Genomic DNA, 14,663 nt, shown 5'->3' on the forward strand with positions numbered 1-14,663 from the left:
ATGTCTTTGATGCAATTTCATCTCGCATAGTTTTTTCATAAGAGCAGTCTGGCAGATTGGCCGTCCTTTCCCCTGGCTTTTACATCCATCCCTGCCAAACTCTGTTCAAGTAAAGAATTTCATTGGCTAGCATCATGCACTTTTAGTGGATTGGAACTTTTTTTAATATCTTTCTTCTTTGTACAACTAACTCTGTTCTATGGCTTTTAGCCATTTAAGATCCATTTTCTATATATATACATATATATATATATATATTTATTTATATTTATTATATAAATTCAGAATCTGTGGCACACGGTAAATCATCTTGGTCTTTTTGTATTCATGTTACTTAATTTTTGCCTAAATCTTGTTGGTAATCGTCTATATTATTTTTAAGGTAATGATTTTAGTTTTACAAATTCAGATTCAGGTTGTTTAAATTGATTAGCATTCCATTCCGCCGTAAATGAAAAAAAATAAAAAAATAAAAAAACTCATAAATATATTTAAAAACATTTAGTTCATGAAAATCTTAGATTTTCGAAAAAAAAAAAAAAACCTCGGTTAAAATGTGAATTTCTGGCAAAAAATAATTTTTCCTAGCATGAAAATATTAGATTTTTATATTTGATTGAGAGAAATTTAGATTATTTAATAAAATTTTTTTGCTGTAATATACTTTATTACATGTAAAAAACAATGTTTTTATTAAATATAAATATAGTTTTTGACCAAAAAAAAAAGAAATCAAGTATAGTCAAAAACTATGTTTTGTTATTAAAAAAAATAAATAGTCAAATATAGTCAAAAATTATATTTTTCTTATATAAACACAATGTTTATATCAAACACTATGTTTCTATGAAAATAAATGCAATGTTTAAAAAATCTAAATCACCTAATTTCATTTAATTAAATGATTGCTTTTTATTAAAGATTATATTTTTGGAGGAAAAAGCGCAATGTTTGACTTTAATTAAAGATTACATTTATAAATGTACAAACGTAATCTTTGATATAAAGACGGCATTTTCTCCTTGAAAAATGTCATTTTTTACATAAAAAATTGTTAATTGATAACTTTTTTGTAGTGCTGACTCAACGACTAAGACTTTACATCACATTCTCAATCTTGACAACTTTGATGACTGAAAAGAATGAAGGGGCTTTTCAGCTCCTGTAAATAAGTTTACTCTGTAAATTGGAGTTAGTTTTAGATTGTATATAGATTGAATAAGGTGATTTGTAGCATAGGTCAATATGAGTTTGTTTAGCTTTCCTTATGCGTTATATGAGAAAAAGTAATGGCAATAGTAGGTCAACAATCTTTAGATTTTCTTGTATGAATTGATGCTTTGTGAGAGTTTGTGCTGGTTATTGAAAAGTTTGTTTTACAAGATGCGCATAGTATGTGATATATGAGTTCTATAATCTTGGATGGAAAATGACTCAAGCTATTAAGGAAGCTAAAGGGAGCTTACATTAGAATCGAAGATTGTCTGCTCTTTTCGATGGCATGAAATTGCAGAGATAATTACCTTATTATCTCTTAGGCTTTAATGAAACTATGTACTTGTTAGCTAACGACTTTATTATCAAGTCCTTGGTGGTTAGTCTCATTCTAATTGTTGATTTTTAGCTAATTTCTTCCTAACATAAGAAAAAAAAAATCACGTTTCTTATGTCAACAACATAGTTTTTTTTTTTTTTTCAAAAACTATGTTTCTAGTTCAAAAAATGTGGCATTCGTTATTAAAGAGTACATTTCTAGTTAAGAAAACGTGGTCTTTATTATTAAAGACAACTTTTTTTACATAAAAAATGGTTAGAAATATTATTTTATAATATTATATAAATTACTATGTTTTTAATATAAGAAACGTCATTGATAAAAAAAAAATATCTTTTTTTTTTTTGTTATTATTTAATTCATCTACAACATTTCATTTATAAAAAATGTAGTGTTTTCTAATATAAAAAAATTTCAAAAACCAAAAATTGAAGTTATCCACTACATTTGTTTCATTAAAAATGTTGGTTTTATATATATAATATTCTATTGGTCATTTTTAGTGCCAAGTGTCCAATTTTGTGATTAGGATTGTATCTTTCCCAAATTATATAGCTATGAATGCCCATTTTCATATTAGAATGGGTATGCAATTACTTGATTTTCAAGCATAAAATAAACTAAAAAAATTTATTATTAAAGTCAAATGTGGTACAAAATTAATTTTTCTCCTGAAATTTTAAAAACTATAGGAAAATATTAGTTTCTAATTATGGGATATTTAAGTATTATTGGGAATTTTAAATTACCCTTAGGAATCAAATACTTGTGAAACAAACATGGGAATCACATTCTCACAAGTAAGATTCCAGGGGAAAAACTCAAATTCGCCTAAACCAAATGTCCCCTTAGATATATTTGTTTTGGTGTTAGCAATTTTATTCTTGAAAATAAAAATCAAAACCTTTTCTTAAAATTTTTATTTTTGAAATTTAAAAATATAAAACTTTGGAAATTTGAAAAAGAAAAGATAAATATTTTAGTTTTCAATTCTAAAATAAAAATGAAAAAGATTTTTTTTGCCATTAAAAATAAAAAAAAAGATTAAAAATGAAACAAAAGAAATAGAAAAATAATAAAAAAAAAGAGTAAAGGGAAAGATGAAAGAGAAGGAAGAGAAAAGGAAAAGGGCTAGGGGAATAAAAGGAAGAAAGGGAAGGTTGGCCTTGATATGCCTTTGGGCTTGCCAAATTTGCCATCAATCTGCCCTCTCTTTTGTTGGAATATTTTCAAAATATAGTGAATGATAATTGATTAAGCATGATGTTTAATCAAAGGTTTAAAAAACTAGAATAAAAGTTATAATATAGCTCAGGAAATTGATTTAAGACAGGAAAGAATCAATTTCGAAGACTTCTAGTATAGGTAGTCGAATGCCCATGCATGGGATTTGAATGCCATATGATAAATTTGATTTTGTTAGAAATTTACTCAATGATAATTGACTTCTCTACTAAGGGCAATTGATTTCCATGTCAGGAAAAGTTAAGCAATTGAATCACTAATATAACAATAGAAATCAAATCTCATGACTGGAATTTCATTTTGTTTCAAATTATAACACTAAAGTATTTGAATGCCTTAGAAAAGGAAGTTGAATGCAAGGATCAATAAAACATTATATTTGAAAATTACAATAAGGCAATCGAATGCTCTTGATAGGATAATCGACTTCTAGATCTAAAAAAGTGTTATGGAACCAAAATTATAAAGAAGAAGTCGAATCTCTTCCACAATCATTTGATTGTCTTCATGTAAAAGTCGTGAATTTTTATTATAATAGTTAGTTTTTCTTCACTTGAATTCTAACCTTTTTCACAAGGTGATCTTTCACTTGTAAATGGTTGCCACTGGCACCAATTAAGTTTCAAAATATGTGAATTGCTAAAAAGATAAATCGATTTATTAAATCAACATAATCGAAGAATTAAAACTCTTAAATTTAGTCTTTATAAATAGAAATAACAAAAAGTTCAAAAGGATAATGAAAAAGATTATAAAATAATCATTACTTTCCACTCTTATTCTTAATAAAGAAGCAAGTATCTTTGACATTATTTGTTGCAAAAAATCATGAATAAGAAAGATATTTTTGATCCTTCATCAAAGGTGTTTAGTGGTTTGATTTCACAAGTGCAATATGATATGAAATAAGGTTTCATTGTATCCTAAGGTTGATTCAACCCCTATTTGTATATTGTGACTGGTAAGGGTGATATAAACCTAAAGAAAAGTGCCATTTGCAGCACATCTTGAAGCCCTTTCCTCTTACATTCAATTTTTTATCTTGGAATTGCCACAAATCTTAGAAGACCAACCAACTACACCATTAGTGCAACTCATCTTCTACAATATCAATCTTTTGGCTTAATTTCCCTTCAATTTTATTACAAGAAAGAGAATTATAATTTCTTAAGGGAAATCACAACAAATTTCTAAAAACTAGAACGTTTTGATTGAGAAAATTTCATAAGATGACAACAAAAGATGCACATACTCCTAACCATTTTAGACATTGCTTATCTACTCATAATTGCCAAACCACAAGAAAAAGGGGAAGAAACAAATGATGAAGTTCATGAAAAGTTAAAAGTAAGAGAATGATGATTATACTTGTAAAGGATGTATCTTACTTGGAATAAATTGGATGTAAGATACATGATAGATGATGCAACTAGTAAAAGGTTTCTAATAACAAAGTGGAATATGCATAAAATGAATGATACCAAACCTATTGTAGAATATTTTATTAAAGTTTAAATCATCCTTAATAAATTCAAGAAATATAAGATGAAAATGGATGAGTCTTTCATTGTATTATCTATTATTAACAAACATCATCAACATGGACACATTTTGAGAGAACCTTAAAACATTAAAAAAAAAAAGATATCTCTCCTAAAAAGCTTGCAAATCATCTTTAAATTGAAGAATAATACAACAAAAAAAATAAAAAAAAGCTTACGTCTCCAAGATCCACGTGGTGTAGCAAGTTAAGTCTATTAAATCCATAAAAAAAAATGGAACCTTCTACCAACACTAAGAAATTCAAAAGAAAAAGGTGCTTGCTTTTATTGTGGAAGCAAGGATAGCTCAAGAATGATTATTATTTCTTCAAAAAGAAGAAAGATGCATCCATGGCAACTAAGGACAACTTTGTTATTATAATTTCTAAAATAAATGTCATTGAAGATAAATAAACATGATGGATTGATTCCAATGCCACAAAGAATGTGTGCACAATCAATCTTATTCAAAACTTTCCAAGAGAATGTGGAAGGCAATGTGTTTTACATGGAGCACTCTTTAACAATTGAAATAAAAAAAAAAAGTATACCGTAAATTTAAAATTCACTTTTGGGAAAACACTAACTCTTACTAATGTTTATTATGTACTGAAAGTTAGGAAGAATCTTATGCCTACAACCTTACTTAATAAGTTTAGTTTCAAGTTAGTCCTTCAACATAATAAGTTTATACTATCCAAGGGTGAAACATTGTGGTAAAAGGCTATGCTTAAATGAGATAGTTTTGTTGTGTTCTTGGTGAAATAAGGTTATCTTTACTCTTTAAGTCCTTAATTTGCCATTGTGTAGGAAATCTTGAAGAAAAGATTGATTCTTGGAAAATCTTAGTGATTATTGATCAATCTTGATAGGTTCTTGATACATTTGGAGCAATCTTGGATGTTTCTTGGTATGTTTTTAATAAATCTTGAAATTTTTGGTGAATTTTAGAGTGAAAGTGTTGAAGTTTGGCAAGATTGGTGATGCCACACTTTAAGACTTTAAATTCATTGAATCTTTATGAAAATGACTAAAATTCATGCATGAATAAAAATGGGGAGGTTCAACTATGATTAAGGGTATATTTTAAATTTTAAAATTTGAGTGCAAGTCTATGATGTATAATATATGTGCATATGCATAGGATCACTAAAAGATGACATGACAACAAATCTTTTCTGATTGGCCAAGAGATATGAGTTGGATGATTATGTGGCATAATGGCTTCGTAAGGGAATTTAAATTTTGTATATATTTGGAAAAGTCTAAATAGTCATTGGTTCTCTTAGCTAAAGACAGAATTCTTACTTTGACTTGGACTTCTCTTATTCCAATTCAAAGTAGGATTAGGATAATTTAAAGATGCATGAGACTTTTTAAAGATGAAAAGTGCAACATAATGAGAATAATAATTCAAAAATTCTCCAAAAACTTGGTTTAAACTAGAAGTCTCCAAGAAACCTCTAAGAGTCACACCAAACAAAAGTTATTCAACTTCTGGTTTTCTAAAAAGCTTAACCATACATAATCTTGCAATTTTAGATATTTAAATCTTTAACAACATATCAAGAAACCTTCAAGAAGAGTGAAGCAGTTGAAAACTTCAAAACTTTTAAGCTACTAAATGACATAAATCATCCCTAGCTTTTTGCCAAAAGAAAGTTGCAAACTGCTCAAAGTTAGGACTTTGGGAGGTACTTAAGAGAGTTTAAAAGAGAACAAACTTCTTATCCCTTAAAGAAGTTAGCTGCACCTACTCTTTTTAATTCAAGAAGTTCAAGTCATCAAAAAAGGTTTAAAAAGAGTCAAGCTAACAACTCAGCACATTGTCCAATCAAGATTCGATCAAGGCTTATCCATTTAAAGAGATTTACTTTAAGAGAATTTCTTTATTGAAGAAACCAAACATTATCGAACCACCAAGTCTTAAAGATTAGAATATCTATGTTGTCATCCATAGCTTTAGGATTTTTTTATATTCTTTTTATATAAATACCTTGGTCTAACTTTAAGAAGAGGCATGGTTGGGGTGACAACCCAATCTCTTGTATTCTTTAATTTTCTTCCTTTAAGTTTTTTTTTTAGTTTTCATGTCCTTAAGTTTACTTTAAGTTATTTTCAAATTATTCAAGTTTGATTTAAAATTTCATTCAAGTTTAATTTAAGTTTTGTTCAAATTTAATTCTAAGCTTTTTAATTTTTTTGTTCTTGCTTCAATTTACATTTATGCTTAAAGTTACTTTTACTATTTGCAATTTGACTTCTTTATATTCCTTTCTTGGTATAATTTAATGTTTAAAGTTTAATTCAGTATACTTTTGTTTGATCATATGCAATAAAAGTTAATTTGATTCTATTTTAAGTTAATTTATTGTTCTAGAGTTTAATTCATCTTAATTTGGTTAGGTTGCATATAGTTGAGTTTAATTCATATTTTGTTTTAGGTCCTAATGTTTAAATTCTTCTTAATTAGTTAAGTTTAAGTCGTTAGATTAGAGTTTACTTGTTGTTGCATGATTTAAGGTTTCAGTTAGTTTTAATTTAGTTATGCTATTACGATTTGAGTTTAATTTGAGTAGTTTATATTTTTGCATGTTAGTTTTAGTTAATTTGTATGTTATTAAGTTTAATAAGTTTAATTTAAAATTGATTTCAATTTAATTCAAGTTATTTACATTTGGTTACAAGTAATTCTTCATATTTGCATGTATAATTGTTCATTTGAGTTGACACATTAGTTTTTTCTTTTAGTTTGGCTGTTAATTTAATTCAAGTATATTAAATTCATTCTTAGGTTGCTGTTTAAATTAAAGTTTAACTTGTTGCATGTTTAATTTGATATTACATGATTTAGAATTGATCTTAACTTGTTGTTTGCATTAAGTTTGTTGTGGTTTAAGATTGTTTTTTGTTATTGCATGTTAAATTTGATTTTTATATTGTTAGTTTGTTTTCAACAATTCTTGGATAAGTTAATTTTTTATTTTGATTTGTTAGATAGTTTAATTTAGTTACTGCATATTAATTTCAATTTATCTAAATAATTTTGGTATTTAGTATTGGCTCTTTTTCAATTTATGTGGAAATAAACTTTACTACTACTATATTATTTTATCTTATTTTATGTACTTGTAGATATCTCAATTAGAGCTTGGTGGCATTATTGATATATATATATATATATATTCTTGATATATCTAAATTGACAATAGGCATAAATCTATAGCATGTTTTGAATGATTTTATAATTAAGCATGATAGTTAATAAATTTAATGCTTAATAATAAGTTTATGAATTGATTTTTATAAAGTAGAATCATGCCATAAATGCTTGAATTAATTCATAATGAAATTTATATAGCTGTTTGATTAACAGTAGGAAAGTATGCATATATGACTACAATTAATAATGTATGTGCTATGGTTATACATGATGAGTGTGCAATGTATTTGATCTTTGAATTATCATATTAATTGCTTTTTCAATTGTTTGACATTAATTGAAAGAAACAATAATTATAAGACTTCTATTGTTATTTTTTATATGGTTATTCTATGCTTGATGAAAATGCAATATTAGATCATGTTATTGATTGTATTATTTCAATTGTTTATAAATTACTAGAAGGAGATGATTATTGAATTTAGAGTTTATTAAACTTATCTTGAAAAATGACACTATTTTGGTTGGTAGAATGCTCACCAAAATTTAAGAAGAAAATGTTAAAATAAGTTTCTTAACTTTTGGTAAAAAATAAGGTCATGAGATTAAAGAATTAATGACATCATATCATGATCAAATAAGGTCCAAATAAAGGAACAAAGCTATCCCTATGAATTATGAGAGAAATGAAATCAAGCCTTAGTTTTCTAAAGGATTGTGGACATGGAGAAATTATAATTTTTTTTTTCAAAACCTATAAATCAAAGAAATTAAAGAATTAAAGTACGTAGGTTATGTACACAATAAGGCATGAAGATCTATATTAATTGAATCTAAAGATTAATTACAATTAATATTGTGATTGAATCAATGATTTCATATTGGAAAAATGTATGTATTCAAGAAAATTCCTCATATAAGGAAATTGCTCGAAGGAGTTCATTTGAACTTGGAAAGAAATTTTCAAGTACAAAATATAAAAACTTTGTAATAAAGAGTTATAAAGTAAATTGTACGATTGAAGTTCTTATTGAAAGGATAAGAAAATCATATTACTTAGATTTCTAATGATACTTGTTTAAAAAACAAAAGAAGTTGCATATAAATCTATACAATAATGTTTATTATGAAACATAATTTTAAGTTTTATTAAGAGAAATAAAGTCTTAATGAGCATCATTCAAAAAATGTATTATAAATTATTGTCTTACAATCATGGTTATTAATGTTAATAGACTTTTCTCCTCATTCAAACCAATAGGTTGCAAATTGAACTTTATAAAAATAAAGTTAATAGGACTATAAACAATGAATATAGCCAAATGTTTTATTACGAGAATTTACACAAATATGGAATGAGTTAGTACATATACATTGTAGCAAGCATATAATAGCTACAAAGAGATTACTCATTACATTCATGTTAATTCACCAAAAAAGGTGAAATTCACATGTTTCTTATAAGGTAAATTAGAATAAAAGGTGTTTATGGAATAACCTAAAGGGTTATTGATTCCAAGAAAATATTATAAAATGTGTAAATTAGTTATTTTATTTTTTAAAGTTAATAAGCATTTAAAGGATTACATTAAAATTTGATTTGAAATTTTGGCTTATGATATCACATGATATGATTTAAATGTGTTTATTGCAAGTTCAAGATGTCATCATTTGAATATGAAAATGATATATTTGAGAAGGACCAATAGCAAATTGAAGAACCAAAAGAATTTTTATGGAAACAAAGTTGTTCATATGATTTTGAGAATAAAAGATTATAATGAAATATAAGTTTTCTCAAGTTAAAAGATACTAAAAGGAATCTAGTCTTATGTAAAAAATGCAACACTATATAAAGAAATGTTAGTTGTACAATGGAATAAACAAAAGTAATTATTTGTTTTATGTATGCTAAGACATATGCAAAGTGGGACATTACTTTTCTAATTGGCAAAAGGTTAATTAGTAGATGATAAGACCCAAATTGCATTAGGATGGTCTTTAAAACAATTTTGCAAGATTATGGGGTAATATTTCTTAATAAAAAAAGATACATTAAAGATCTACTAACTTTGCGGAATTCATTGTATTAGATATGGCAAGTAAAGAATGAAGTAAAGTTATAACTCCTATAAGTCCTAATCCAAAGTCTTACAAGTTTAAGTGATAGTAAAGCTACACTATCAAAGGCTAAAAGCCAAGTATATGAAAATCTAGACACATTGGTTAAAGCATAGCTACGTGAAAAATTTTGATAAATGGTGCACCATATATTTTTCAAGCCAAGGAAAACAAATCCTTTAAGATAAGGAATTGTAAGAAATGATGTCTAAACTTTCATAAGGGATAGAACACAATTTCACTTAGTCATACATGATGAATCCTCAACTCAATGCTTAATAAGATATAAAGTCTTAAGTTTTAATGAGTCAAATTACATCATTTGAATATGTTACATACCATCCCAAGGTTGATAAGTATTTAAAATCATATGTACAAGAGGGTCAAGTTATAACTGTTAATAAACCCATAACTAGTAAATAAAGTGTTGGAATGCCCTGTACAATGACATTTCTAAAAGAGTTCACTTATATGAATGGAAGTGTTGTTGTTTCAAGATTTAAGGCCTTGATTATGAAGCACTCATGGAAGATACAAAACATATGGCCAATGAAATTGTGTCAAAGTATTTCTAATGTGTGGTCTGTACATGGCTAATCACATAAAATTGTTGGTTTAAAGATTTGAGATCTACCATATAATTTTAATTAGCTCAACAACACTTATCACCAAAGAAAAGGTTCTAAATTAGGTATAAATGATACCTTTATTTATGCATAAGGTTTTTAAAAATATTGAAACTTACTTTATTTTGAAAATAGGTTGGGGTTTATTGAAATATTTTCAAAATAGTAAAAGATAGTAGGTTAAGTATGATACTTAATCGAGGATTGAAAAACATAAAATGTTAAAGGTTGGTTGAAGCTTTCGATGTATGAAAAAACTGGTTTATATGACTTTCAATTAGGGCATTTGAATGCACAGCATGGGGTGGACGAGTCCCTTACTTGGAAAAACTTTCTATTATGATATAACATTAAGATAGTATGATGCCCATTTATGGCATTTGATTGCACTAGTACGAAAAAATATATTTTTTTAAAGAATGAAGATGGTTTTTCTCGGATTGAAACATATTCATTCATAAAGTATTCTTTCACTAATAAAAGATGAATAATTACATCTAGAAAGAGATGTGTTCTTAATTGAATGAAGTGTTTGTTCAATTAAACAACATATTCAAAGGGTCACAATACTTGGATGCAATCTTTATAAATAGTGATGATCAAATCACATTTTTAGACATTGAATTTTTTTGAAGTCATTTTGATCTTTCTCCCTTTCACTCTCAAAATAGAAACAAGTGTCTTTCATGTTGTTTCTATAGAAAACCATTTTCAAAGAAAGGTTTTTTCATCTCATGTCATTGATGTTTAGTGGTTTGATATCACAAGTGCAAAGTGACATCAAATAACTCTTCATTGTATCCTAGAGGCATTTCCATTACCCTTTTTGCTTACCATAATTGGTAAGGATGAAATAAGCCTTAAGAAAAGTGGCATTTGTAGCATACCTTGAAACCATTTTGTTTGTTCTCTAAAGGACCCATATTTGGTAAATCACAAGGCTTGAAAGGAAGACATCCATTGGTGCAAAAAAAAGTAGTTCTTCAATAACAATAAGTTCTTTGGAATATTAAACTTTATAAACAACATCTCAAGGCTTGATGACAAGATTACAAGGGGAAGTACATCATCAATCATAAGTTCTTTGTCTTAACAAGTCTTCTAAATAACAAAAATCAAATCAAGAGATAATATTTATGGACAAATATATATATATATAAACGTTTTATTGTACAAATAAGGAAAAGTCTATATACATGGATGAAACACACATAAAACGAAATACATATTGTTATTTATGCCATGTCTATTTTTTTGTGCTCCAGTAAAAGTTCCACCTCATCTTTTTAATCTCTTAATAGACCCCTAAAATCCTAAGAAAGAAAATATCAAAGAATAAGAGGATGGTAAAGAGGATAATATATTACTTTTTTACTTTTCTTCCTATATTTGTGAAGTGTTTTGAAATTTTAGCGAATGGCTTGCAACATTCTAGTACATATTATCATAACATATTGATTAGGAAACTCGATCGCTAGATGTAAAATATTTAAATAAATCATGAAAAACACGAGGAGTTGCCACTAATTTTTTAAGGTGTGATTAGCTACCCAAAATTTTATCTTTTTAATAAAATAATCAAACGGGTTTAAAACTTTATTAAAAAGATAATTTTGGTCTACCAAAATAATATTGGGTTTGAGAGTTAGTTACATGTGAGGAAGGATTAGCGCCCCCATAATGCCCATAAATTGGTACCAATTAATTATGTGCTATTTATAAGTTAGACAAAAATGGTTTTTATATGAAGTTTAATTACAATTCCCTTCATTTTGTGAGAAATTAGTTTAAAAATTCTTTATTTAGGAATATTAAGAAAATCTTCAAATTAAATACATATTGTCACGCCCCAAAACCAATACATAACATGGTCATATTACCTTGAAGTAAATCTCAAAGTAATACGAAGCCTTCTTTCTTAATTATTCTAAAATTCTTCAATAAACTGATATAGTCTACCTAGTAAAATCCATATCTTTAATTTAACTAATGATACATCTCTATATATCTAAGTACAAACCATATAAAAATACAAAACCATTTCATAATATCTCATTAGCCAACATTGTTTTCGACAACTAAGTAATCTTTCCCATTTGATCTTTAACTTTTCTCAAAACTAAGCAAACTTATCACTTACTCATATGTGAAAAAAGAGTAAAAATAGAATGAACAAACCACAACTCAGCAAGTATAGCCTCACACACCTTACCAGATTAAGCATCGTTTTCATACATATCATATAGATCATTCAAAATATTTGTCAAATCATAATGTCAAAACATTTCAAAGATCATCTTTTTATCAAACATTTCGTAAACTCATCAATCAATATAAAAACATGTCAATTCATAAAGCATTGTAAAATATGCTGCCATTTAAATATTTTAATCAAACCAAATCATGGATCAATCTTTAAAATCATCATAAATCATTGTTATCATTAGCTACGGTCACTGTTATAACTCATGACATTGGCTGTATCGACAATTTCATCCTCATAATCATTGCTAACTATTATAACCCACTAGCCAGGATTTTACACTAACTACTATAACTCGTTAGCAGGGTTGTATGATCATGTCTATGCTAACTACTATAACCTATTAGCCAGGGCCGTAGAACTAGTTATGGTGTCGATGATCTCATTTTCTAGGGATGTAAAAATATAGCTATCATAAAATTATTCTTTAAACAAAAATCACTTTCTCATTTCATTCATAAGCATGATCCATCATTTACAAAGCAAAAACAAAAAATAATTATGTACTTGATCCTATTTTTATATATTGAAAATAAAGAAATAAAATATTTATTCATTTAGAAACATACATATATACATAGATTCCAAAAAACAAGCAAAGTGTGTGAGATTCTACTTACCTTCTTTCGATTCCACCACCTAGTTTTTCTTCCCAAATAATTAATAGCCTATTCAAGATAATTTCAACATAACAATAATTAGTCAACCTATTTGAGACCACTTATACCAAAACAATTAAGTTAATCAAGAATTAACTCAAGTAACTAATTCTAGCAACCTACACTACTTTCACTAAAACAATCGTATCTCAAGATATCCAATTCAAAATTAAAATTTTTTTAATATGTTAGAAACTAGACTTAATAAGCTTTCCAACCATATATGGCCCATCTCGTGATTCTTTGTGGATTACTTATAACAATATTTGCAATCCATGTCATATGCTGCCACTAGACAACATTTATACCTTTTAATAAAAAATTACATATTTATTCATAGGAAACTTCAAATTCAATTCCGCTTATTCTGTTGGAAAGTAGACTCAATAAGCTTCCAAACATATATGGTTTAATATGTAATTCCTTGTATAGAATTTAAGACAAATTTTGTAATTCAACCTTGATACTGCTGTCTTATAGCCTGTATATCCTTAAGTAAAAATTAGACAACTCTTTATAGAAAACTCAAATTCGACTTTCATTTTTTTATTAGAAAGTAGATTCAACATTCTTTCCAAAGATATATAACAATCACAGCAATAATCGATCCATTAATATAAAATTCTATTTTAATTCATTATTGTAGATCATAGCATATCATCCAAAAATAGAAATTCTTCTTCAATCTTTAAAACTCAAATCCTCACTTTCAGCCTTTAAACTCCATTCAATAATCATCAATAAATCTTAAGAACATGAAATAAACAAAGCCCAATAATTTACCCAAAATACAGAGTCTGACAATACATTTAATGCATTAAAGACTTTGGCTAAACCAAAGAAGGAAGAAAGAAAAGGCAATAAGAAAAGAAAAAAAAGTAATAACAACAACAACAACAACAACAACAACAACAACAACAATAATAATAATAATAACAAAATGGTGTTTGCATATATTTTATTATTTATTTAATTATATATTTCTCATATATATATTATATTAATAAAATTATTATTTCATAGGTTAATTTAATAAATCTATGTAACATCTCCATTTAATTTTTTCTTTAATTTCCCTTTTTTTTTAAGTTGTTGACTTTTTTAATTAGATAAAATTTGAAAACAATCAATAAATGTAGAGATAACAAAACAACTCTTATGGATTTCAATTTGCTCTTATACAATATGTGTGTATTTTTAAAAAATTCAAGATAGTATTAAGTTTTTTCTTTCTTAAAATCGAGGTCGAGTCGATGGTGAGTTTAAGTTATTTCGTTTTGCCCCTAGTATTTATATAATTATGTTTTTAATTAATTATTTAATTTTGTATTTGTATATGTGTATTATATTAATAATGTTATTATTTGATATATATCTTAATTTAATAAAAATACTATATTTATATATAATTAAGATGTAATCCATCAATTCATCCATTATATAAATTTTACTCATTTTAATTTTTGTTTGACCCTTATTCAAGGTATCGA

Source organism: Durio zibethinus, chromosome 25, assembly GCF_047325235.1.
Source record: "Durio zibethinus cultivar Kanyao isolate XHJ-2024 chromosome 25, ASM4732523v1, whole genome shotgun sequence".
Classification (NCBI taxonomy): domain Eukaryota; kingdom Viridiplantae; phylum Streptophyta; class Magnoliopsida; order Malvales; family Malvaceae; genus Durio; species Durio zibethinus.